This window comes from Molothrus ater, chromosome 2 (genome assembly GCF_012460135.2).
Source record: "Molothrus ater isolate BHLD 08-10-18 breed brown headed cowbird chromosome 2, BPBGC_Mater_1.1, whole genome shotgun sequence".
Lineage (NCBI taxonomy): Eukaryota > Metazoa > Chordata > Aves > Passeriformes > Icteridae > Molothrus > Molothrus ater.
This window is the reverse complement of record NC_050479.2, coordinates 46,910,069-46,937,805: the sequence shown is the minus strand read 5'-3', so window position 1 is coordinate 46,937,805 and position 27,737 is coordinate 46,910,069. Positions and strand designations below refer to the sequence as shown.

Genomic DNA, 27,737 nt, shown 5'->3' with positions numbered 1-27,737 from the left:
TCTTCTACCAGACTGTCTGAAAAATCTTAGTTTCACATTGCCTTATGAATGGCAAAAGCAATTTGGAGCTGATTTTCAAGAAATGTTTCAGTGCCACTTCCCCCACATAGGGAGACTTACTACCTGTTCAAAGAATGTGAAGAGGGGAAAAGAGTTGAGGTTTCCATAGCAACCTTTAGTAGTCCAAAGTAAAATTGCATAAAATGAAATCATTATCACTCAGCAACTAAAGAAGACAGCTCAACTGATGAAGATCCAAGTTGTAAATGACTGCCGGTGAGTAGCAATTTTTTTTCCCTACCTTTAGTATTACTATGCCTTTTATGGCAGAAACAAAAGAGAAAAATATAACAAACCAAAGGAAAAAATGCATGCTTCTGTTATGTTTAACAGTTTTGAAAACTGATTTTTAATTCAGAAACAATGTGACTTAGAATACATGGTATCCATGGTAACCCAGGAGTTCCTAAAGATCACTCTGTTCATTTATCGGGAATATGAGCAGATTGTTTGTCTCCTGGTAGACTGCAAAATGTCCTGTTACTATATGGCTTGAAAACAAACTCAAAATGGCTTAAAGAGCTTTCATTTCTCTTGCACTGCAGTAAAGAAAGATCTTTATTCACCAGATAATAGTAGTATGAAATAAATTGAAATATCTTTTAAGTACTTAATTCCTGAGACCTCCTAAAAGAAGCTGAAACATTGAGCAAAAATACCATATCAGAATCAATAGAAGAAAGCAAATCCTTGAAAAGAAACAGTCTTTATGAGGCTTTTTTCTCCCCTCTCACCAAGTGACTGAAACTATACAATCACTTCAATGCTGTTGATCCTTAATGGGTTTAATCAGTCACTTACTGTGAGTGACAAATGTGACAAAAAAAATGAGAACATTTATTTATTAAGTTATTTCTTTATAGATATAATCTGATACAAAGAAACACAATTTAAGTATGTGGTGAGGAGGGGTTTGCTGCTTTGGTCTCCTTGTTTGGTTTTTTTTTCTGAATATATATTTACTGAGAATGGAAGGAAGAATTTTGTGTATCTTACGTTTCAGGCTCCTATTATTAAAACAGCCTTATGCAATTTACTGCGCCACCAAAAAGATAGAGCTCTTCAGTCACTAGAAACATAGGAAAACATATATCTAGTGCTCCATTGTTAATCCCCTTTGGGCTACTCAGTAAATAATTTGAAACAAACCAACAATACCAAGAATACAAAGAATCACAGGAAACAGATGAGTTTGGTACTGTTAGGTTGATTCTGCTGTAGCCTCTACTGGGATAGGAACTGGTGTGCAACCTGTTTCTGAGGAAAATATGGAGAGTTCCCTGTTCCTATTCCATGGTCTGGATGAAGACATGTACACAGGTACTATGAAAGTATGTGCATGTTTATAGCTTGCAGCACAGTATGGCTAGGATTTCCAAGAATCCTGATAGTAAAATAAGTAAGAGGTTTTCCCTGCATTTTGCTTCTGGTATGATATTTGAAGTAAATTTTATACCTGAAGAAAAAATTTCCTTTTTAGACATCCCTGCTTCGATAGAAATGGGTTTTGACTGATGTTTGGGCAGTATTGCTAAGCTGTGTGTTAGGATATGTCTTCAGACAGATGTTGTCTTGACCTGTGCTAACCCAATTGTCACCAAGGTGGAAGTCAGGGCATTATATAAATCTGATACTACATCCAAGCTAACAGAATGGTGCTCCAAACTTCTCCAAGCTCTTGTGCTCCATACCACGGCACTGCAGTAGCAGCGTGCCCACCATGAACTCAGTGCCTCATTCATTCAATGACTTGACATGATTGGACAGAAACTGAAGTAGAAAGCTTAAAAATACCTTTTTTGAGATACTGCATAAAATTCCCATAGAATGATTTTGATAACAGTGGCTCATTCTAGAATGGAAAGATGAAAGAAAGATGTCCTTGAATGACATACACATATTTTTGGACTGTTTTCTTCCTATATGCTTTAGTTTTCTAAGTGGATTAGCTTATATACAGGAAGCATATCTATTCATTCATACATAAGTTGCTTTATTTCGTATGTGAATTCATAAGAGTAAAACAAGAATAAAGGACCAGCAATTGTGAAAAATTTAAGTTTTTCTTTCTCTCAGTCCAGGATCACTGATGGTTTAAAACATCAGTATATTCTATTTCTGATGATTTTCCCATTAAAATTCTCTAAGGCCTAGTCAAACCTCCACTTCTGTTGAAATGTCTCACTTTAAACATTTCTTTACTTTATAACACTCTCAAATATCTCAAAAACTTTTTTACAATATATCATAATGAGTTGCAAAAATTCATTAAAAATGAAACAAAGAACAAGAAATCCTTTCAAGAATATTTAAAAGAAACATAATTTATTAAAATTAAAAACTGCATCTGAAAAGAAATTCAAGTGCCACTTTGTAATAATTTCTAATAGATTTTTCTAAAGAAAGAAAGCATAAGCGCAGTTGAAGTAATTGGAGACAACTAATCATTTAACTTAGTCAATATATTGTATAAGAACTTTTACAGAAATAATATTAAGGATGTTCAGCTCAGGCAAATTCACCAGCAGGACTAAATTTATTTAAAAAAAAAATGTAAAATGAAAACTGAAATTGTACATTTCTGCAGAAGATCATTCAAGATTGGAAAGTCCATTTCACAAATAATTTGCCTGAAGGCTTTATAATAAAGGAAAAGCTAAAGAAAAAATATAAGCCATCCATACATATATTAACATATATGCCATATATTAACATATATTCCTGTTACTAAATCTTCAATGTTTCCTCTTACATGGATTTTGCTACTAAGTTGATCTTGTTAAATACAGCTCTACAAAATTTTGCCTCAGACATGACAGTATCCAGTCCTTGCTCCTTATCAGTGGGCACTGATTCCCTGTATTCCTATGCATTTATTATCTTATATCTTCCCCATCCTTTGTCAAAATCAGCAGTCAGCATGATTGTTTTTCCGTGGTTATTGCTCTTTTTTTCCCACAAATATGTCTGTTCCTGTTACCTTTCTGAGAAGAGCATGCATTTCATTCTTTCCTTAAACTCTTCAAGGTCTGTCTTTTCCTCAATGTCCTGAATTGTCTTGGTACAACTCAGATGAAAAATAAAACCACATTTTTTGCAAGAACACAGCAAGACCATAGTTAACCTTATTCCTTTACTGAAGTGTTTTATGTACTGGTAATTTATCTCAACATTTACTTACATGGAGTTTCTAGTGCAACTAGTAACCACAGGAGTAGAAACAAATCATAACCTGGCATCATTTCTGCAAATGATGTCTCATTCACACTGAGAACAAGATTAATCTCACCCATGTTTACATATGCAGATGTAAGACAAAGCAGTTTGTTTTCCTGTAAGTAAAAAGAGAGAATGAGGCTCACAAAAGCATAATTCAACTAATGTATTTTAGATTTCCTTTAGATGGCTCTATGTGCTTAGAACAAGTGAATGATAATATTTCAGATATAAACATCTATGACTTGATTCCTCTTCCTGCACTTAAACACCCAGTGTTCTTTGAGATGTCTTGGGCTATTCTGCATGAATGTAACATGAGTCTTCTTGAAAGGTCTGGCTCTCTATGTGTCCCCTGTCTTCTCCTTTGAAGATGTTTATTATGCCTTAGGAACTCTCAGATGATTCCTAGTAATTTGAAGTTCAGGATATTCACATTTTAATATCAGTGTGTGAGGCAGGGGCCAAATTTAGTTGTCCAAACATAAGTACTGAATATTACAGCTACTAAAGCTTATAGTAACCTGCCTGGCATCCAATTGTTGCTCCAGAAAGGCATTGGTCCTCCATAAGTCCTTTGTAGTAACTTCCAGCAGCTATTTTTAAGTCTTCTTAAATAAAACTATATGCATCTGTATAGCAAACTGAAGAGTTCTTTAGATGTGGAAGCTGTCATTATATCTAACAGTGAACCAGAATTTAATTCTGTTGCCTAAATGGTGCTGATTAGAAGTGTCTGAATGTCCCAGCTTATCCTAGCCTATCTCCAGTTGCTACCTTGGAATAGCATCTATCTCCCTTCTGTCCCATGTAGTGCCCAAGAGCCTCATGCATGTCTCTGCCATGCCAGTACAACACAATTATATAATTTCCTAAAATTTCACCCCACATCAAAATGTTCAGTGTTGACAAAGGTGTTACTCAAAACAAATGAGCCTTTCAGTTACCCAGAGGTGGGCATCCATTTCCATGCATTCCCAAGGATATCCAGGAACAATACCAAATGGAGACCTGCACGGTTTTGGCCCAGATACAGGAAGCCAGACCTTGAAGCAAGAAAAATAACTCCAGGTATGTGAAATTTTGGCAACTGAGAAGGTAACTTAAGTGCTTTGTATAAAGGCGCCCATAGGCTCCCTTGAGGGTGTTACCCAATTCTCCACTGAGCATAATAGTTGCATAAATGCCTCTTTCATAGGAATACACCTTCATTTAGAAGTTTTAATCTGCAGCTACTTTCTTATTTAATCAGATAATGTGCTGATTAGACCAAAATCAGGAGTAGAATTTAAAATAATCATTATAAGTTCTCAAATTAGACTGCCATGCTGTGATCAATAAACTAAGTCACAGAAAGAATATCAGAACAGCAGTCTTTGAACTGACCTTAGTAAGGAACATAATCAGTCTGATTTTAAGTATAGAAAAACTTAGAACTCATATGGGAGGAATAGCATAAAGATACTTTTCCCCTTGAACACTAGTTTTTCTCACCTTAAAAAAAATATGATTTTCACGCTTTTCTAAAAATTTAAAAATTACTTATAGTTAACAATTGAAGATATTATGTCTCTTTATTAGTTTTTTGAATGATATTACAGTGATAACTGAGTGGTTATTGAGGAGGATGTACTGATTCTAATTTAATCAATAGTGTAACTTTGAGGGTACACAGAGTAGAAGCTTTTCTAACACTTCAGGCTAAACATATATTTTGAATGTAAACTTTCCCTTTTCCTCCTTAACACTCCCATGCAACACTTGCTGCTTCTTTTTTTTTTTTTTTTGACATTTAAATACAGAAAAGGATTTAAAGCATATCAACAACATCTAAGAGAACATGCTGCTCCTGAAATAAATTTAATTACAAAAGTATTGTCTTATTCTCTCCTGTGACTATATTAATGATTCAGCAGCTATCTCCATTATCACTCTCTAAGTTCCAGTTATAACAGAGCAGCACGCTTTTATCATATTATGTGAATACAGACTCTTTGGTTCTTCACTCTGTAAAAGAACTGTGAGTGAATGCGGGTGTGGAAAAAAAAAAAGGATAGAAGACTTGCTTTTTCGAATGCTTTCAGGATTGAATTCATTCTGTTATTCAGCTTCTCCAGGTTTCATTAAAAAGCACAAAACAGAAAAACATTATTGCACTGTATTTACATCATAGTGCTGTTTTTCCATAGCTCATATATATCTCCTATGTATTCAGATGTTGACACAAAGAGTACAGCTTGCTGAATCTGTTTTGATTTAACTTCCCACCTATCTGACAAGCATTCACATCAGACAAGAATTCTAGCTACATGAAACTTCTTTGCTCCTACCATGAGTTCTGAAGCTAGGCATAAGTACAGGTAAACAGGCATACACACAAAACAGGAAATTATGGAAATTTATTGTGACCGTGTTCACAGGGGTTCTTGGATGAGGGAAGAGACGAGAATGTTGACTCCATGTTCAGAAGGCTTGATTTATTATTTTATGATATATATATATTACATTATAACTATATTAAAAAGAAAAAGAAGGACAGGTTTTCTCCAAAGCTAACTAAGCTAAGAATAGAATAGAAAAGAATGATAAGAAAGGCAGCTCGCTCAGATTCTGTCTGAGATAGCTCGGTCCTTGATTGGTCATTAATTATAAACATCCAAGATGGGCCAATCAAAGATCCACCTGTTGCATTCCACAGCAGTAGATAACCATTGTTTACATTCTGTCTCTGGGGCCTCTTAGCTTCTCAGAAGGAAAAATCCTAAAGAAAGGATTTTTAGTGAAAAGATGTCTGCAGCAGTTTATTATTTTCTTATACAATAAGGTGCTCTCTATGTAATAAAGTATGAGCAAAATGGAAGGCTTGGGTCATTTTGAAACTGTATTCTTAAAAATGCAATAAAAAATATTACATGGTAGCTTATTTTTAAGCCAATGTACACTTATATGCCGTGCATGTTAGCATGTTGGTTGTGTGGTGAATGAAAGTTAAGATGAATTCAGATAGATGGGGAAAGGTTAGAAACTTTTGCTTCAACCTAAAAAGTTAGCCTTGCTATCAATTGCAGCACAGGATGGCAGATCCCTGGCGACACAGTCCCAGCACGGCCAGCAGAGCCATGAGGATTGGGACAGGCTGACAGGCCAAGATATGGGCTCATGTGCATCTAAGTGTTTTCTGTAATGCCAGCAGAGCCTCAGCACTGGGCTTCCATCTGAACTGTCCACTCTTAGCACTTTCCATCTGAAAGTGATTGTTCCTTTCAAAGCAATCCTGAAGACCCACACTATCTCTTTAGTCTTTTAATAGATGTGTTTGCTGGCATTCTTTAGCTTGGATATGCTAGTTCTTGACCAGCTCTTGCCAGTGATTGTCCAAAGCAAGACTGACATAATTCTTTCTCCTTCATTAGCCCCAGTCATTCTAGTTGGTGTTATCACACTAACACTACTGGGGACAGCTAAAGCACCTTCCCTGCTACCCTCTTTCCTCTCCAGAGTCTGTCTGACCTTGTCTTTAAGGTGCAGACGCTTCACAGCAGCAGGAGAAGTGAAGGAAATGGCTGTACAGCAGAAACATTCATGATATAAACAACATTAAAGCCATTCTCCACTCCCTCTTCAAATCAGGTTAGGATGGTAAACTAAGATGTGTACTAGGTTTCAGTTCCCTTCAAGATAAGTTAATTTGAATAAGGCACCACTCATGAGTAGATAGGCTCAACTCCTCTTTTTATTTTCCTGAATACTTAAGTGAACACCTTTAGTATTAACCTTTTACTAAAGATGGCAAAATTTATAGAAATTAAAATGAAACAGTTGCTGCTGTTTATAAAATATTTTAAAGTGTTGTTGCACATTTCTGTTACTTATCTATATGACCTTTTCATTACTAGACAACCATATGTTTCATATAACATCAACAACTTATAAAAAATCATTAGTGAAAATTTCAGTAGTAATTCAAATGAATAGTATTATTTTATATTAAGAAAATGAAATAAGTCCTTTGGATTGCAAAAACCCTTACACAAATCTACAAAGAAATGAACAAAAAGCTTCCTCAATTCTTTGCATAGAAATCCCAAATTGCTGTCTTTCTTACTGGGGAAAACTGCCTCTTGCTTTCCTTTCTTTTTCCCCTCAGAAATAGAGTATTTTTGTTGTGGTTTTCTCTTTTGTTTTTTTACCTCTCTCTGTTGAGTAAATCAGTTTTATGGCACCGTAGTCACAATAAAAATATATGTCAGTATTCATGTTCTTTCTGCACACGATGGTTTAGTCATTATTCATGATAAATAAAGACATTTGTAAAAAAATTAATGCAACTTTCCCTGGAAAAACTGCACTTCAGGATTTAATTTTCTATTTTATTTTCCCATTATAAAAATATATCTTAGGCTGTGAAGATTTTCACTGACATTCTCATGGCTCCAGCATTTTCTTTCTATAAGCAAGGTAACTCTGTGGCTTAAATTTACCATCGTTTTTACAATTGTACACTTCTTTTTGTATGTTTGATGCCACATTAATGGGTAACAATGCAGTTCCTTGTACTGTAGGGGTTGGTATAAATTATCCATTCCAAGCAGCTATAGGGCTGAACTTTTCTACTACAAAGTCCTTAAAAATTTTATTCTTCCATTGTGTGATTGAGACAGTAGTAATAGTTGCAGAGTAGAGCCTCGTTATTGGGAAATATTAAGCTGTGTCATAACATATAATGATCCACATTTTCAAAATAAGTAAGTTGCCCAGAGCACACAGAAGGACATTGTCTGAGCTCAACTTTAGAAATAAAGTCTTTCAACAGCTCTATGAAAAGCAAGTAGTGAAAACTGATTATTCTCTAAACTGCTAACTCATGCAAAAAACTACAAAGATCTCCTTAAAGAAATACAAATGAAAACTGTCACTAACTTTTCTTTTTTTCATCTTCTTTTATGTGATATATATGTTCCGTTAGGCCTTGTGCGGAAATCAGCAGCACATTAACTGAGCTGTTTTGCTTCTCTACTTTAGACACTTTTGCTTTTAAAACATCCCCGTTTCAACAAAAGGACCAAATTAGTATTTGGGAAAATAAAAGTTTGTTTCAATATATATAAATGTAAACTGGCATCTCCCCTCCCACTATAATTTGTGCACACTGTATTCTCTGTTTTCATTACTTCTTTGGTCAATAGTTGGTCTTGTTTTTCCTTTTCAGTGGAAGCCTTGTGCATATGTGTCAATCCTCATGCACTTGCATAGCATGCCTAGGTGTTCACGTGTGTATACTTAAGCTGAGTGTATGTGTGTGCGATTGGATGTGGGTTGAACCCGATGTCACCAGTTTTAGAAACGTTCATTACCCTTTGATACACTTTGCCTACGTTTTTTCATAAAGTACAAAAAAAATTTACATCTATTTGAAGCCAACTTGCTGAGAGCAAGTCCCACCACCGCTGGCAGTAATTGTTTGCATGTGACCTTGCTTTTTGATTATGCTGAAATTTTATTAAGGAGCAATCTGCAGGCAACCATTCTGGTCTGCTCACTTGAATGCAATTTATTCAGAACTTTCCTGCATGCTTTGTCCATCATTTAATCTCAGTTTCTAAGGGAATTAATCTTGAGTTTCTTAGCTTCTAAATGATTAAAGTAAACACAGGCAAGAATGAAAAGGGAGAAGAAAGAACCATAGGAATCTTTCTTCCCTTTTATTCTTTAGGGAAAGGTACATTCAGTGCAATGATAAAACTATCTTTCATGTGGAAATACTGCTTTACCGGCAATGCAGAGTACTTTATTTATGAAGACGAGTAAGCTAATCCTCATTAAGAAGAAATATAATGAAGTATGGGTTTTTTTTAAATCCTAGAATTTTATAAAGACATTTGGGATTTTAAATATGATGAAAAATAAAGTACAACACAAAAAGAGAAGTTTTCATTACCAGAATGACCTAAAAACCCTAAGGGAATGCTTAAAACTAGTTTATAAGTTGAGATACTAGAAGAGTATCCCCACTTACCAAATACAAAAGTGGTGATATTGATCAGTAGTATAATTAAGGCTAAGATACACTCTCTAGAAAACTGAAGAAAGTAGCAGGATATTAAAAAAAAAAAAAAAAAGAAAATCACCCAGGAAAAAAACAAACTGGGGACATGGAGCTACACCAGCCTTGCCTCCACTGGCCTACTGAACTTAGCAAGCCCCTAAAATACCTGACGTACATTTAGAGTCTCCTTTATAATTTCTTGTATCTTTTTCTCATAAAACACATAATTGCTGAGAAAACTTATTTTCAGGCTTGAAGTGATAATATGTAAATGTGCCTGTGGTAGTTTTGAACATTGTTGTACAGACAGCCACTCGCCACAAAGAGGCCTCATATAGCAGACTTTTCTATTTATATTACAATGTATTTTTGTAGCTATTAAGCTCTACTTCCTCTTCCTCACATTTTGCAGCACTTATTTTCACTTCATGTTCATTTGCCTGTTCTTCAAGGTGAACTCACACTTTCCAGTCAGTTGTCTGATTTTCATTGATGCATTAGATTTTCTTCAACTTAATGTAAATGTGAAGTGGTCCAGCTGGAGAAAGATTGATCATCCTTCTCGGACGTCCCGGCTAGCTATCCAGCACCGCTAGCAGTACAGGGGCACTATCCTGATCTCCGTGGTTCGGGACAGCCACCTAAGGCAAACGCTCTGTGCTGTGACAGCAGCACTACCTTGTGGTAGCACAGCAGGCTACCTTGTGGCTTGGCTTATGGCTACAGTCAGCAGAAATAAGAGAGCGCTCTCCAGCTGTGGTGAATCTAGGTTTTTTGAGTCCCACGGGAACCAACAGCCAAAGAAGAATGGGGGGGGAGTTGCAACAGCTGATAAGGAGGGAGGAAAACAAGGGAGGAGTCAGTCCTTGGACGAATAGGGTTTCAGAGGGGAGTGGGATACAAAAGATTGACTTAGGGAGAACACCAATGGGGATACCTTGAGGGTGGGGCCCCAGTCCCCGAACCAATCACTCGACTCTAGCTGGAAGTTTCTAGAGAGAAGGGTGGTAGCATCGAGTGACGGACAGGGCACTGGGGAGGGATTTGAGAAAGGGTGCAATAATCTCCAAGGCAGCTGGGGGAGAGTTGGGAAAACTGGCAGCATAAAGAAGGGAAGGGAGAATCAGGGCAGAACCATTGCATGATAGGGGGAACAGAACAGTCCAACTTATACAGGCACAACACAACATAAATGTGTTGGTTTTGCACAGCCTAGCTTTTGGTAGCGGGGAGGACCACAGAAGTGGCTTCTGTGAGAAGCTGCTGGCAGCTTCCACCATATCCAGCAGAGCCACTCCCTGATGCCTCTAAAGATGGACATGCTGCTGGCCAAGTCTGGGACAATTAGAGAGGTTGGTAACACCTCTGTGATAACGCATTTAAGAAGAAAATCAAAGCAAAGAGGGGCATGCCAGAGAGGAGGAGGAGGTGAGAAAATGTGAGGGAAAACAACATGGAGACATCAAGGTCAGTGAGGTCTGAGAAGGAGGGGAAGGAGGTGCTCCAGGCACTAGAGCTGAGATTCCTCTGCCAGCTGTGGTGAGATCAGGGTGAAGCAGCTGTGCCCCTACAGCCCATGGGGGTCCAGGGGGATGCAGAGATCCACCCACAGCCCGTGGGGGAGGTGCTCATGCTGGAGTGGGTGGATGCCTGGAGGAGGCTGTGATCCTGTGGGAGATCTGGTGAAGAGAGAGGGTCTCTTCTCTCTGGAGCAGCCTGCCTTTGGAGGACTGGACTCTGTGGCCACATGCCACTGCAGTTTTGAGAGGACTGTCTGCCTATGGCAAGGACTCATGTTGCAGCAGTTTTGGGCAGACTGCTGCTTGGGAGATTGGAGCCATGCTAGAGAAGTTCAGAGGGAACTCTTCCTTGGGAAGTGACCCCATGGTCTCACAGTGGAAGGACTCCTCTCCCAGAGCAGTGGAAGAAAACCTCGGGTGACAAATTGACCAAAACTCCATGCCATCTCTCCCTGTACTGTCGGGGGGGAGGAGGGAGGGAAAAAAAAGGTTTTTGAGGGCTTATTTTACTTCCCATTATCATTCTCTGATTCTGTTAGAAATGAATTCACTTTGAAACTTTAAGCTGAGCCTTTATTGCCCTTGAAGTGTTTTGTCCTGGTGCTTAGCTCATGAGCACTTTGTCGTTTTTTGTTTCCTCTCTTCTGCCCAGCTGTGGCAGGGGCATGTGAGCAAGTGGCCTTTATGGGTGCCTGACATTGGGCCAGTGTCAAACCACAGCAATCACAAATAAATTTCCTTCACAGATTCTTTTCCCCTAAAAAATAATACATGAAGTTATAAAACAGAATACCTCTTTGAGCTTATCATATCTGAATACCTCTAATAGGCTGAGTCTGACGCATACTCTCCATCTCAAAAGTCACTTGCATCACATAATTCTTACTCCAATTCTCACCTTCTCCAAAATAGCTAATGTGGTATCCTGTGTTTTACTACACAAAATGATTTAATAAATCTAGGCCAGCAACTTTTCTGTGGTCCCATTTTCTGTAAAATTTCTTATCAGAAAGCCATCAAACTTACAGTTATATACTTGCAGTAAATACAAGTGCATTGTTAATGTTTCCTCTTTGTAGTGTAGACATTGTGGAAGACTTGGCCATACACTGGTTTTGAATTGGAGAACTGGATGTTGCAGCCTGGAGTGGAAGAAAATTAATTTGATTTTAGAATAAGACCTTGATTAGTTAGGGAGTTGATTTAATTAATTAAAACATGAATTAAATGTTGAAGAAAATACTGAAAAGACAACAAAACCAAACTACAGGTTTTAATTAAAATACTAGATAAAATTTTGGTGAAATCAAAGAAAATAGAATAACTTAATTATAGACATTATTTATATAACTGTCTCTTATGTTGTGGCAACTGTATAGGAACAGCAACATGTAAAACTAAGCATTAGTAGAGCAAAATATAAGGAGATGAAGACACTAAGGAGGAAATGTTCATTTTGCTAAATTAATTATATTTCATGATGAACAATCTTTCTCCCATCCAAGAAGATACTTCATACATCAAAAGCAAGTCAAAAGCAATCCATTGTCCTGTGAGTAACATAATGCATTAATGTATTCTGCTGGAAAACATCCCAGGGTACTCAGAAACTTTAAGTACTGAAATAAAGGATATAAATGATAAAACTATGTGGCTTTTATAGAATCTATTTTTATTAATTCTGTACACACACACAATTATGTCTTTTGCTAAGCTGTGTGTCATGACAGCTCATTAAGAGAAACCATTGCAAACAATTTTGATGATTTTTTTTTAATTGTCTAAGAAGGAATAACAACTTTGACAAATAAGAGCAAATAAAAAAATAACATTCAGAAAAAATCAAGTGAAGCAGTTTGAATACTTCTAACAGTGGTTAATTGCCATAAAACCAGAAAATAAATTGAGGCCATGTGTAAACATGATATAAAGTGAATACATTCTTGAATGCAGTAACATATCTGTGTTTTAATACTAATTTTGAATTAAACTTATTCCATTTCCAATTTTCTAAGTGTCATTGAAATACCAGTCATTTAACAAAATGTTCTGTAAATTTCACTCAGCCTGTTATAGCATGGATATGTATGATCAAAAGTGTTTGACTTTGCTATTCTACTATGGGCTTTGGTTCAACTAATTTAAATAAATGAAGCAATGTTATAAAAATTACAAAATACCTTTGAAAGACTCCTTCAGGTCGAGCACACTACCAACACTGTGTCAGAAACAGGTTCAGTTAACAGAGTGTGATGGACAGCATAGGTATTTTTATTAAAAATTGCTTTCAGACCCTAAGAATAAAGATCCTTAAACTTTGATGGTGGATGTTTGCCATGACTTCTGCTGTCTTAGAATCTGGAGGTATTAATTCAATAGCCTACACAGAAGCACCTCTAAACATTTGAGTTTGCTAGGTATCCTACCTCAGATCCACTTGTCCTTTCAGAATAAAAATCAAACATGAATTGTCTTTATGTTCTCTTTCATATGCCCGCAAGAATATCTCAGACACCCTACAGCACCCCAGCTGAAACAGACTTTAGGTGTGAATAGCAGAAAGGTGTTCTGAGTTCTACTTTTGTGCTAATCATCCTAGGCTGCTCTTAGTCAGCAGGAGAAATAAAGGCTCTGTAGGGCAATTAATAGAAATTTGAGCTCTGATCTAAAACCGTATGAATTTCCTTTGGTGATTACCAATCTATCTGCTGCCTGTTAAATTAGCCTTAGTTAATCATGGACAAAAATGATCCTAACACTGAATATTTAAATGTCCAAGGTCAAGGAAGAAGAGTCCTGCCTCCACCAAGACTCTGCAATATCTCTGAAGGTAGAACTTATTTGCTAGGTCCTTTAAGTCTTGTAACACTGAGGAGGAATACATTAGTCTACCTTCACATAATACTGATTACAGCACAATGATGAGAGTAGAGTCTGTCTTCACATCTGCACTAAGATCTTTTCTTATTAGTTCTCTTAAAGTTCACAGAGCTTATGTCAGCTGTTTTCTTTCTAGTACTTTAGAAAGTCTTCTTTGCTTAAAGGTCAATGCCATAGAAAACTATTTCTTATTGCTAGAGGGAAGCTGTAAACAATCTCAGAAGTTCATAGGACAAACAGCTAAAGAATATTCCTCAATTCAGTTAAAATTTTACAGTGTATAACTTCTCAGTGAAACACAGTAAACTGCCATAACTAATTAATCAGATTTTCTTCAGGCTGTTCCAACTTGCACCAGAAATACATCTTTGATTACCATGTTGTATATGGCAATATTTTACCTACATAGTGTTTACCTACATAGTGGATTACTCCACATCCATCAAAAATGTTACATTGAAATATTGGCAGTTTGAATCTTCTTGTAACTAATATATTTGATTATTCTCCTTATCTTCAGGCTATAAAATAAATGGAAAGATACATTTCAATTTTATTTAGTCATTATGAAGGATTTTTCAGAAGTTTGTACTGGTTTACTACTGTCCTAAGTGCTAGTGCTACATCTGGTCTGTAGAACCGAAGAATCCAGAGCTCTGAAGATACCACTGCCACATCACTACTGACTGTAGCTGCAGCTAAGAAAATAAATTGTGTGGTGAAGGGCAGAAACCACTGAGATTTCTGAGTTCTAAGACCCAGCAGTAAAGGAGATGATGAAAGCTTAGAAGACCAGCACAAGCAACACAGAAAGGCACAGTGAACCTTGGGTTGGAGAACTATGAAATGATTCCACAAAACTGGTATCAAACATGATCAGTCTAATCTTATTTCCCCGAATATTTGGGTGTACTTATTCTGTACAATGAGACATAGAATATATTATGTTTTGTTTATGATCTAGAATGAATAAAATTAACAGCTGCCTTCTGTACACAACATTGTAACATTTTAGGCACAGAAATAGTCAATTGGGTTCATATATTTAGCTCCTGTAAATATTGCTTTGGGACTGACCTAGTTGGGAATCTTAGTGTTCACCTAAAATTCCATCAGTTTAGCAGGTTCCAGGCTTAAGCACACACATATAGGAAAATATAATATACACTATCCAAATGGTTAAATCACACAATAGATGAAGACTCAGTATGATGAAATATTTTCGATGTCTTGTTGCAGGAGGATTCACATACAACATTTTCAACATTATTAGCAATTAAATTTGCATGTTCATCTTCATCACAGAGAAGTACAAAGTTCTGAACCTTGGTGAGAGTGACCATATGCTTGAGAACAACATAAAATGGCTGAAAATAGTTTAGCTGAAAAGCACTTCAGTGTTACTGCAGGCACTAAGATTATGGTAAGCCCAAAGTGTGCCTTTTATTGCAGCTTTAGTGTATAGTAGGCTACATTAGGAAGAGGAGAGCAAGAAGTTGAGTAAAATCATTATCCCATTGTTTTTATTATCTCATCTTAGCCCTGAGGAGGTTACATCTGAATTACCAGGCCCAGTTGTATTTTACTTGGCCCCATGGCAAAAATGCCTCAAAAGAAAAAAAAGGTTGAGCAGGGCCCAGTGGACAACTACCAAGATAGTGAGAGAGCTAGAGCATGACCTGTGAAGGAGGTCAAACTGAAAGAACTGTCTGGTGGAGAGGAGCCTCATGAACTGACATTATAATTTTTTGGAGGGCAGTTTCAAAGAAAGCAGATTCAAATGCTTCCCTGTTGTTGCAGATGGTGTAGCAGAGTTGTTTTGAGGGGGAGATTAAACATCAGGAAAAACCTTTCCAGCTGGCAGAAAGTTCACCACTGTAAAATATTGTCCAGAGGGGATGCATTAAAAACCATGTCTGTGGATATTTCCTGCTTCAAATCTGACTGATCTGGCTTTGTCTTGGTGATAATCCTGTTTTGAGAATGATAATGGACAAGGCATCTCTAAAATCTGCTTTAAGTAAGCATTTCTGGTTTTCTGTCTTTCATGGATGATAAGCTCTGAGGACAGCATAGCTCTTTAACTTGAATTCATTAGATTTTAAACTTCATTTTATTATTTCGCTATTTAAAAATCATTTTCTCAGGGTAAGAGAAGCATTAAGGAACCTTTTTTGTCTAGTCTTATTTTTCAGTTGCATATTTATTATATTTAATGTTATTCTATTTCTTAGCATGAAGTACAGCTGAGGAGAAATATTTGGGAGGTTGGTTTTTCTCAGTCTGTCTGAGCCCCACAAGTGTTTTTAAAGCTTAATCTTGAAATAGTTCATCCAAACAGAATGAATGAACACAACATTGAAATGTAATGTTTACAAATGGAAGTAACTTTGTTATCTCTTTTAATACTAAACTTTATCACAGAGTTAGGACATATATGACTACTTTGTTCATGACTTTCAAGTGATACAAATACTGTCTTTTGATCCATCATTTCTTAATCTAACTTCAACTATATAAATGTACATTTGTATGAGTAATTTTCATTATTGGGAAGAAAGAAATCATAGCAGCATCTTCTTTGGAAGTAGTTTATCTTTTTATTATGTTTTTACATGTTTATCTGGAATAGCCTAAATCTAATGGCTTTGTTATATGTATTGAATTATGCTCTCATCTTTGGTCAGGAAGTGCAGTGGAAAAGTAGACTGAAGTGTGGCTTCACTCAAAAATGTTAAATTTTAGTCTGTATAGATAATTCAAAAATTTTTATTTTATTTTTAATGTTTTTATTTAAACCTAAAAATGCTTTATAACAAAAATGGAAAAAGATGAATGAGTGATTGAACTTGAAGAATCTTGGATGCAAAACTGAGGCTCATACAGTCCCTTCAAATATTAATTCATCTGTGATGAACCATATGGTTTTCTTATCTTCAATTAAAAAAAATCAATTTAGTCAGCTCACCACCTGAATTCTCAATATACGAAGTCGAACTACAGACTAAGAATTCTCATTTGATATTTATGAATTGCACTTCAAAAGAGAGGCTTGTGTTTTAGTCATGTGCAACATAGCTAATAAATATGCAAGGAATGAAAACATACTAACATAAAAATATAACTAGAGTGATATACTTATTTAGATTTAGAGGTAAAGATCCCAAGACAGAAGTCTAGCTTTTCCCTTTCTCACTTAAATTGAGTTCAAATGCAAACCTTTTGAGAAAATGGGAAACAAACAAACACTTCCAAGGCATAAAAATACTCAAGACGAATCTTACTGACACAAAAAGATGACTTGAAATTTCAGACTACTCATAACAAAGAAGGGACATTGAACTTCTGAGAATTTCAGTGGGGACAGGAAGTGCTGACACTGTCTTTTTCATGGAAAATTTTATGTGTATTTCAGTCACACAACTTGAAAGACTATCTAATCTGGATCAGAAATGCAATAGGAATCCCACATCGAGGCCATCTCTGACTAACAGTGTAGGAGGGACCATGATTTTGACCTTGTTGTACACCTGGGACAAGGATAGAATGCTACAGGCGGTAGGAAAAAATGAAGAGGTTATGTTTAAGGGCATGAAGATATTATTCCTTCTTGATGTAGGTCCAACCTCAGTTAAAAGAAGAGAACTGAATGAGAATTAAAAGGTTTCCATGAAAGGAAAGGTTATGGTCACAGTGCTCTGTCTTGCAAACTGAGAGTAACTTTTAATAACTGCACACTGGCTGAGTAAAATGGCAGCAAATAAGCTTTCATACAGTCAAAAAAGAAAGCACCTAGGAAGACCCTGAAAGTAAAGACTGTGGAGAATGAATACACTGCTGTTTGGGCCTACTTGCATCTCTAGTTTTACATGGTCTTCAAATGTCACATGGTTTGTTGTAACCTTTGTTCAGAATGTCCTGCTAAGTCTACAGCCACTGCAATCTTAAACAAGTAGGTAAAGGTCATATGTTAACCATATAGTGTCTACTTTGGTATTCTTTAAAGCTAGTATCAGTAGTGGAATTTGGAGTGCTTTCTTGCTCTCATATATATATTGATAGAAAATAGAGACAACTTGTTTTGTCTTTTTTAAACAAATAACTGCTTATAAATCTACTGTATTTGTAAACATTTCTTCTCCAAAAAACAGAAGAAACAGAAAAAAAGAAACACGTCTTCACACAGTTACACCATTTTTTCCTCTCCAAATGTCAAGCAAGTCTTGGTTTTGTGCTAATTTCAGTTGTTCATGAGATTCTTTTTATTGCCCTTACTAGCAGCTCTGAAGATTATCATGTTAATGAGGATTTAATGTTTGTTATTTTTCTCAACTTATTAATTTCTTTTCTAGTAGGTATAATAATATTTGTAACGGTTTATAAGGAACTTATATAATGTAACTATTTTAGACATTTCTTTTCTTAATAAAATTGCATATATATTCCAAAACATACAGGCATCTTTTCTAAGGCAAAGGCATATCAAACTCATATTTATTTTGCTATCTACTGTCCCGTCAACACCTACCAGAACTATGGTTTTTTGCAAGTTTTTAATTCTCCCAAGTTAATATCTAAATTTTGTATTGTTTCTTTTGTTGTTTTGGAATTATTATTTTCCCTCCAAAGGAAGCCTGTTTTTAAATTTATGTATATATATTTTCGGTTGTGTTTTAATCTCCTTAGATTAAATGTTCATGTTTCACCTTATCTTCAGAAGACCTTAGCAGTATAATTTATTTTTCTCTTTCAAAGATTTTTTTAGTTCACACTCTTCTTTCCATCAAATATTACTTGAATTCAAATTGAGAGCTGGATATGAGGTCTGTCAAGCTATTTAAGAACAGTTATGGTGTAACTACTGAGAATCATAATTTGTCCAGAGAATCGGGGAAGAAAGGAAATAAAGGGGTAAGATATTTTCTAACAATCCTTTTCTCTGTAGACAATAAACAGCTACATGGCGAGAGAAAAACAAGCAAATTATAAAGTTCTTCTTTTTTTAAAAGGAAAATTATAGAAGTCTGCATTAAATGTATTTGCTGCATATATTGACAGGAGTATTCAAGATGATTATTTGTTCTTGTTTAACCAAGAATACCAGGAATAGTTTTTTCTTTTAATTTCTTTCATTTCTTTTAATTCTAAGGAGAGATGGTTATTTCCAATAAATGTGGAATGCATAGAAGTATAAGAACAATCCTGCAAATACTAACACTAAACCACAATCAGTATGAAACTAAAAATTTCACTACCCTTTATTTTTAATAAATAAAAAATAATTCACTGTTTTCTTGCACCACCCTTTATATTTAATTCAAATACATGGGATAGAAGAAACTTTAGTGAAAAGGAAGAACGCAGTGCTGTTCACTAATAAGGTAGAAGCCAGGAAAAAATCCACTGAGAAATTGCCACATGACAAAATGCCTCAAACTTGGAAATGATGCTGAATATTTCAAGAGAATGTTCACATTATTGTTATCCATGGGACAATTACTTTGTTCCCTGGCTGATGGTTCAACCATATGGCCATTTCAGCTGTTTGTAATCAAGTAAATATGTCTTTTATACTAGAAATTCATCAAGCAGACCTGATTTGAGACTTCCACGATTTTAGTTTGAATAAGACAACTCTTCTTTTTTATTTCCTTTCCTTTAGAGAAGATAGAACAGATTATAAATCCCTATAAAAGACAAAAATAACCTATTAAATCACCCAGTATTTCTTACAATCAGCTCCTGAAAATACATGGGGTAACATCTCTCTTAAAAGCTGTTGCATGTACAAAACCTTATTAAACTGAAAATAATGAATGTATTCCTTGAAATTTATTTCCTTAATCTAATATCATATTAATTCCAACAATTGCAATAATTTTTAAAAGGAGGAAACATTATTAGAAAGGTAGAATTTTAATTTAATTAAACAAACATTAAATTAATTTTAAGCCCTAGAGCCAGTATTTTCTTTTCCTTCTCTATGGGGTTTTTCATTAATTTTGAATCAAACACATTCTATGAGAGTACATTATAATAACTCACACTTTAATAAAAAAAATCTCATTTTAAATAATTTTCTGTTTAAATTTTCTGGTCAATGAACCTGATTATTCATGAGAAACTAAAGTCAAGGCTCATTTTACTTAATGGAAAATTTAAGTCTGTGACAGAACCTAGAATGACTTTCATTTACTTTGACCTTTAAATTACACATGCTGATAAAACAACAAAGATTGCATCTTTGAAAATTAAATTTAGAAATACTAAATTTAACTAATTCAAGGAAAATTATATAATTAGAGGTGGGTTTAAAGTTTTGATTCATATATTAATACAATGTATCAACATGTCCTTAACTTTTTTTAACCGTGATTAATTTTGAAATATGGCTTTGAAAGATATACATTGTAGAGGAGATTTTCTTTTGATGAAGAGTATTTATCTAGGAATTTAAATATCTTGCAGGGCTGTTAGTCTTCCAGGAGATGACATGCTGGCCAAATGTTGACTCTTTCATATTAGGTATGCCTAAATTTAAAAAAAAAAAAAAAAGATTGTTATCAATTACTTAGAGACTACATAGAGGGCAAACATTTAGGCTGTCTTGTGTTATCCTAATGTATTAATGGCACAGAAGCATTAAAAATTTCCCATAGTGAAAGTCTGAGTAATTCGGTTCTTTCAAGGATTAGCAGATGATCAGGACTGTCATTACTATTATTAATAACTTTCTTTAATTTCTGGAGATGTTTCTGCACTGTCAGCACATAGCATCTCTGATAAAAATTCTCCTTCCACATCTCACCATACAATTACTGCAGAGAAATGTTACTAGTTTATTTCTATTTCTATTATTATCTAATTAGAAGGATAAAGAGCAAAATTAAAGACTTAATTAAAAGTTTTTCTAAATTATTAGAGCATGAATACTTTACTCCTATATGTGTTGAAAACTATGGAATATAGGAATAACAAGATGAAAAATGAGATATAAATTCTAGTACAAGAAGGTCTTAGCTGAGTATAGAATGGGCAAAACTTTGATTACATTCAATTACATCTGATTACATCCTATTTTGAAGTATGTCAGTGTTTCAGTGTATACCCAGACTAACTGAATTCTGTTGGTGAATTTTTATTTTACTCCTTGAGGCAAATTAAATGCATATTTTTGCTTAAATATGAAGAGATTTAACGAGCAAACATTGAATGGTTTGGGTTGGAAAGGACCTTCAATATTCATTCATAAACCTCTTGCCATGGTCAGTGACATATTTCACTAGATCAGGTTCCTTAGTGTCCTGTCCAGCTTGGCCTTGAACTCCTTCCATGATGGGGCATCCACAACTTCTCTGGACAACCTGGTGTTAGAGTGTTTCACCATACTCGCTGTAAAAAAAATATTCTTTATTTCCAATATAAGTCTACCCACTTTCAGTTTAAAACCACTACCACTGTCCTATTTCAACATATTAAAAAAAAAATAGGAGGTTGAATTTAAAAGCCTATTTAAAAGCTTTTCCTCATCTTTCTCATGAGCTCTCTTTAGTTATCAGGAAGCCACCATAAGGTTTTCCCAGAACTTTCTCTTCTCCAGGATGAGTAGCCCTTGGCCTTTCTTCACAGGAGAGAAGATTACAGCACTCTGATCGTTTTTGTGGCTCTGACCCAGGTGGACGACCTTGCACTTGCCTTTCTGGAACTTTACACAGCCTTTGGGCAGACTCCTATCTCCATAAATGAATCTTCAAGGGGTCTGCAATGATATGTAATAAGCCAATTACTTATATACCCTTTCAGCAAGAAAGGCCTTGTGGACAACATCATTAGATTGTTGCTGATTTAATTCCCCAGCGCCAACTCTGTTTACCAGAAGGAGGCCCTGAGCACTTTAATTCCATGATTCTCACAAGAAAATATTTAAACATTTCTTACCTCATCAACAAACTTCACTTTCTTATTTGGAGTGAAGATTATATATCTATATATCTATATATCTATATATCTATATATCTATATATCTATATATCTATATATCTATATATCTATATATCTTATCTTTATATAGATATCTTTTCCTTCCATAGTTGGGCCTTCCATATACTGATATACTTGGTCACAAATTATTGCAGAACCACTACAATGTGAATTTTCACTTCAATTACTAAAAATACAGCTTTCCTGAGCACATATAGGAGTATTTCTTAGGTACAACATTTCTGACAGAATTAATTACAGCATTAAAAACACTTTTACATACTTAATAAAAATAAATAAAAATAACAGTGCTATTTTAAAATCATCGAGCTACATAAATATACAACTGCCAGTTTTCTCTGGAGCACTTCTCTAAAGAGTAGAACTTTAAATTTTCTGTTTTAATCTCAGGTGTTCTTTCAAAACTGAGCTAGTGAAGCACAACAGGTAACCAGTACCACTTTGCAGTCTTTAGATAGTGAGGGCTTACATGGCCTTCGAAATAGGTACATTTGAAAAGGACTGGGCAAAAGAAAAGATAAATCATATTGACAAATTGATTAGAAACATAAATTCAACCTCCTATTTTTTTTAATATGTCTCTCACACCCAATGGCTAATGCAGACATATTTCCAGAGTATTATTCATCTAAAATTTTTAGGTATCTCTTTCATATTAACATAAAGCCCTTTTCTTGTTACAAATTTATCTTTATTATGAATGAAATATTTGCAGACTAGCACAGGCTTAGATATTTATTATTTCAAGCTCAAACTCAGTTCTAAATTATCAGTCTAAGACTTGAACAGAAGAGTTCCTGTCTAATGAATCCCATAACAGTTGATTATTCAATGGTAACCTTTCTTTTTCTTTTTCATGAACTCTTTTGCCCTAGATCTGAGAAAATTCAGCTGATGTGGTCACTGTGATCAATATTATGAATATTTCAGCACATAGATGCTTGCTGAAACATTCCTCATCAGTTCTAACAGACTCCATTACCAACTGCTGCATGAGGAGTGGAAGTTCAGTTCACTCAGCTAATCCTCTCCACCTGTACACTCCGTCAACTTTTCATTTGTGAATTAATTCAAGCTCTCTCGGGGTTGAAGAAGAACTCGAGGCACATACCTCATACAGAGCATGTTTCTGTGCAAAAGCATAAAGCCACAGATGTTTCCTCTTGCACTACTGGACATATTTCTATTTTTTCTTCACCTCTGACAAGATTAAAAGACGAGGATTAGAAATAATGGATCAATAATTCCGTTAGGAGCAAGAAATTGTTTTTCTTCATTCTGACTTTACTTCTTTGAAATAGTTGCTGTTATACCACTCAGAGTGCAGCATGATAGCTTAGTACCTTTGCACGGTTCTAAGATTATAAATACAGATAAACTACTGTAATCTGTTGTGAGTTGTGGGGGATTTTTTAATTTTGATTTTTATTTTTCTTGTTTCACCTATTTATTCAATTAAATGAGAATTAGGAATGATCTATAACTTTGTGTGCTTGTAACTCTATGCTGGTTTTCTACACATCTGCTCCTCCTATGAATAACTTCTGAACCTTCACAAGGTTGTCTCACAAGGGTGTCTCAAGCAGCCAAGGCAAACCAATTTAGTTGCCGAATACTGTAGGAAGTATATAACTGAAATTTTTATAAAGCCTAGTCTAAGTGCTGGTATTTACAGAACGACAAGTTTTAAGGTTAAAGTGTAAAAGCTTGTCAAATGCTCATTTACTATTTTTATAATTATAATGATAGAAAGGAGCTTTAAATTTTTTGGTCTTTTTATTTACCAAAAAGAGCTAATTAGAAGAAATATTATTTCTCTACAACACGTAATAATCAACTATGTTCTTACCAATTTACAAATAATAGGAATGAGTTTTTTCTTTCATTGGTTTCTTTGTCCATAAAAGCTAGCTTTCATAAAATTTACCTTTGCCTTTTTTCTTCCCTGCTCTCTTATACTGTGATGTCTTTTACTAATTCCATAGAGACTTGGAGATAGGAGTTTTACATAGACTCACAGCTCCTTGAAATTTTGTGACTTGTAGAAAAGAACAGCACAAATCATTGTTCATAAATAAAAAATGCTGCAGATACAAAGAATTGTCCTTTATAGTTTGACAGGACCTAAGAGTGCAGAAGACTCTATGGCTGGCCATTCATTACAAGCAAAACCCTGGATATGTGACAGTAGACTGAGCACATGCTAAAATCAGTTCATAGCCCAAATGTTCAGAAGACTAGCCTCTATGAAACAGATCTCTTATTGTTGTCTGATTGGTTTTGATTTTTTCACTGAGGATTTTACCAGATACACATGAACCCTTGATCTGCAATGCATAGATGAAATACTTCTTTGTTCATCATGAAAAAAATCCTTTTTTCTCTGATTTGTTCCTTCATGTTGTTAAAAAGCTAAACCAAGCCCATCACTGGGCTATAAGTATATATCTTCGATTTTCAAATGAATAGAGTTAAATTGTGAGGACTGCCTGTATGCTTTTTTTTTCTTTCTTTTTCCTGAAGAGTAGATGTCTTTTAAAATTGCTATTGTTAATCACATATAAAATATTGTTATTCTCTGTACACAAAAGAATAACATAATTTTAAAATGTAATTTATTTTTACAATTATTTATAATAATTCATAACTTTGACTAATAATTACGTTTTGAAATTGAAGTGACATATATTGACATTTTTTGTATTTCATATTGTGGCTTAAAAAGCTTCATAAGACAACTGATGGTTAAAAATTACTTAAATGTGTTAATTACCATGGAAAATCTGACCATCCCAAAATCTATCTCACATAGTTTCTGATGCAGAATTGACCAAACTCTGTATTGATAATACATGTAAGTAATGAGCATAAACTGTTTCTGAGGATCCATAAATGGTCAAAGAGAACAGCTGTTTACAAATAGTAATGGTGGTTCAGAGAGGTTATGCAGTCCTTTTAAGATAATAACTATAGATGCTGCAGATGCATGGTCACACAGGACCATGGATCAGCTGGATATAAAGATTCATTTGAATCAACTTGATAAATCTCATCTGATCGTGCTAAAAACCCTTCTACAGAGACCTTTGCAAGGAAGAATCCTGTAACTCTGGAAAGCCAAAGAATGCTGTTTGAAATTCAGGATCTGCGTTTCCCCTTAGTGGCTCTTTATGATATGTCATCCCTACACTCTATATTTCTTTTTATTATTGCATCCTCTTTTCCAAAAAGGTTCCTTAGCTGTGCAGCCCCAGTCTCCATTATTTTTTTTTCAATTAGGAGAGAAATTCCCACTCTTCATCTCTCCCACAAGGAAGATTTCACTAGAAAACAAAAACTAAACCCTGCATCACCTTTGTTCAGCCCTGGCTCTTTAAGAAAACAACTGTAGGTTTCTAGAATTGCACATGTCTTTCTGCACCTGTATATCTACATATGTGTTTATATAGATTTATAAAATGGTTATTGACATAAATGTGTATACTGGTAGATATGGCAGGAGGGACTGGAAATAGATGATCTTTAAGGTCCTTCACAACCCAGACCATCCTATGATTCTATATAGAAACCAGACATTATTTCCTGTAGCCAACAAAGTTATTCCAGGTTCTACTATTTCTGTGTGTTATAACATGTTTTAAGGTTGGTGTATGAATCAGCACAGGCCAGCGGCCGAGAGCCACAAATACACAGCTAAAACACTGACTGAACAGATTTCCATTGCCTTGCTTTTGAAAAGTATCTGTTTCCTTGCTTAAGGGGGAATCCCCAAAGGAACCCTGGGCAGTGGTACACAAGCAGAGACCCAGGCACTGCTAAAGTTGTTCTGTGCTGGACGATCATTGGCCTCTTGTTCATGCAGATTTATCAAGGGTTATTTCAAGATGAAAGGTCCTTTACAATCCTACTTGCCAGTGGTCTGCTTGTAACCCATTCCTCCCAAAGGCTGATTTGTTTCCCGTGAGTCAACAGAAGTCTCACATGGTATATGTCCGTATTTCTGAAGAAAAGATTGTCAAAGGAAAAGTTTGAACACTGTTTGAGCACTACCTATTTCCTAACTCTATCCCACCTTGATTTTGAGCCAATCCAACTGCATCTCTAGTATAAATATGCCACCGAGGCTAACTGAAAATAAGGTTCAAGAAAATGAACATATACCACCTTAGATTTCAGAGTCAGGGACATGTGCATGGATTGTTTTATTTTTTAATTCATTTATCATAATAGAGAAAGGCAAGCTGTTTGGCTCTCTTAGACTTCAGGAGCACATCAGACTACATTGATTTTTGGCACAAAAGTCTACTATTCAGCAACTGCAAAATCAGCTGTGACTCTGCAATAGGTCTCATGGGATATGAAAAAGATTTAAGTAAGCACGGAAACAGATGCTCTTTGTACAGGTGAGAGCATATGTTGTTTTCTTCATGTGTCCAGAATTTCACAGTGTTATGGTTTCAGTACTGGAGTTCAAGCTCTGATACACGTATACACATTTAAACATGCACTGATTTGTATTTAACTTGGCTTCTGAACAAGCTTTCTTCTTGCAGTTTACTGTGAACTGGTAGTAGAAGTATTCACACACCAAAACAATTATCTGGAGATGTTTCAGTTTTCATCAGCAAATTGTATTCAAATGCGTTTTTTTGGTGGTGGTAGGATATTTCTAGTTAATGTCTGGTTTCATTTGTTTGTTTGTTTTCCATCCTCTGTATTGGTCTTTTGGTTTACAGTCAAACTACACATTAACCTCCCCAAATACTATCATTTCAGCTTTCTCTGCACAGTTTTTTCCCCTCTGATCTACTTGGTGGTATGTATACTCTATTTTTGTCAGCATTTTCTCCTTAATTATGCCTTCTTAGATCAAACACAGACATCTGTGCTGTCTTAAGCATTATATGAAGAATTATTTCTGGTATAGAATCCCTATGCATAGCTTGAAATCAAGAGCTATTACACTAGTCATGTTCCATACTAGAATAATTTTGATCAGCTCTCACTGCAGTTATAAACTTTGTAAATGTTGGAGAGAAAATGGATATTATAAAAAGATTTGAGAGACAACAGCTGTGGACAAGCTGTACAGCTGGCATATTCCAACTCATCATAGCTGTAGAATGCAACAGACAAGTGTAGTTCATTCCCAGCTTTTGATTGATTTCCTTAAAATGTACAGTAACTCAATACAAGTGATATTTCTGTCTTTTGGATGAAAGAAAGGAAAAGAGAAAGAGAAGAGAGGAGAGATAGAGACAGAAGAGGAAACTACACGAGGAAGGATCTGTCTTTATATACAGACATAAGAAGTAAGACATTATGTAAAGATTTTTTCAGTTGTTTAATGGTTTAGACCTCATAAACATTGGTTGAGTTTGGGGAGGAGGAGAATATCTGCTGCTCTATCATGAAAAAGTGCAACATTTGGCTCAAAGACATTTTTAGCCATATTAGTAATGTAAATCCCCCATCCTCAGCTATGTATAGAAAAAAATTAAATCTTTTAAGTTTTAATACCAAAAACTTCTGTAAAGATGTTCACCCAGCACATTCAAAGCAAAATTAAAAAAAAAATCTAATATTTTAAGCGATGGCTAACTCAGCAAAGTTATATAGTCAATTTAGGTGATTTTTTTTATGGGTTCTACTGTAGCTATATTAATTTTAAACCTGCAGAAACACTTTGGAGAGAAGATATCATTAGGATTAACAGAAAAAGATCTGTAAGTAAAACAAACTTTATTAGACAGAGACATACTACCAAAGTCAAAAATACACTTCAGCACTAGATTACACATATGTGCAATTCAGTTTCTGAAATTGGGTGTTTGTCTGCAAGCTGGGTGTCCAAAATTCCCACTGTAGTTAATGACATCTAGAAGTCTATTCAGCTCAGTCTAAAATATTCTTGTGTTTTTGATCAGCTGAAAATTTTCCCAAGGTTCACTTATTGTATAGACAAAACCTTCACTGACTACAGTGGGATTTAGATATCACGCCCCAACATAACT

The 27,737-nt window shown here is 35.2% G+C and overlaps 1 long non-coding RNA gene across 1 annotated transcript in view; it reads left to right on the top strand.

Annotated features, from left to right (window-relative positions):
- Window positions 1-246: 246 nt before the first annotated feature.
- Window positions 247-27,737, top strand: part of LOC118684049 (uncharacterized) — a 101,932-nt gene continuing 74,441 nt past the window's right edge. Inside the window, exon 1 of the long non-coding RNA XR_008508949.1 lies at window positions 247-276. This is a non-coding gene — a long non-coding RNA (uncharacterized LOC118684049). The remainder of the gene's footprint in view (window positions 277-27,737) is intronic.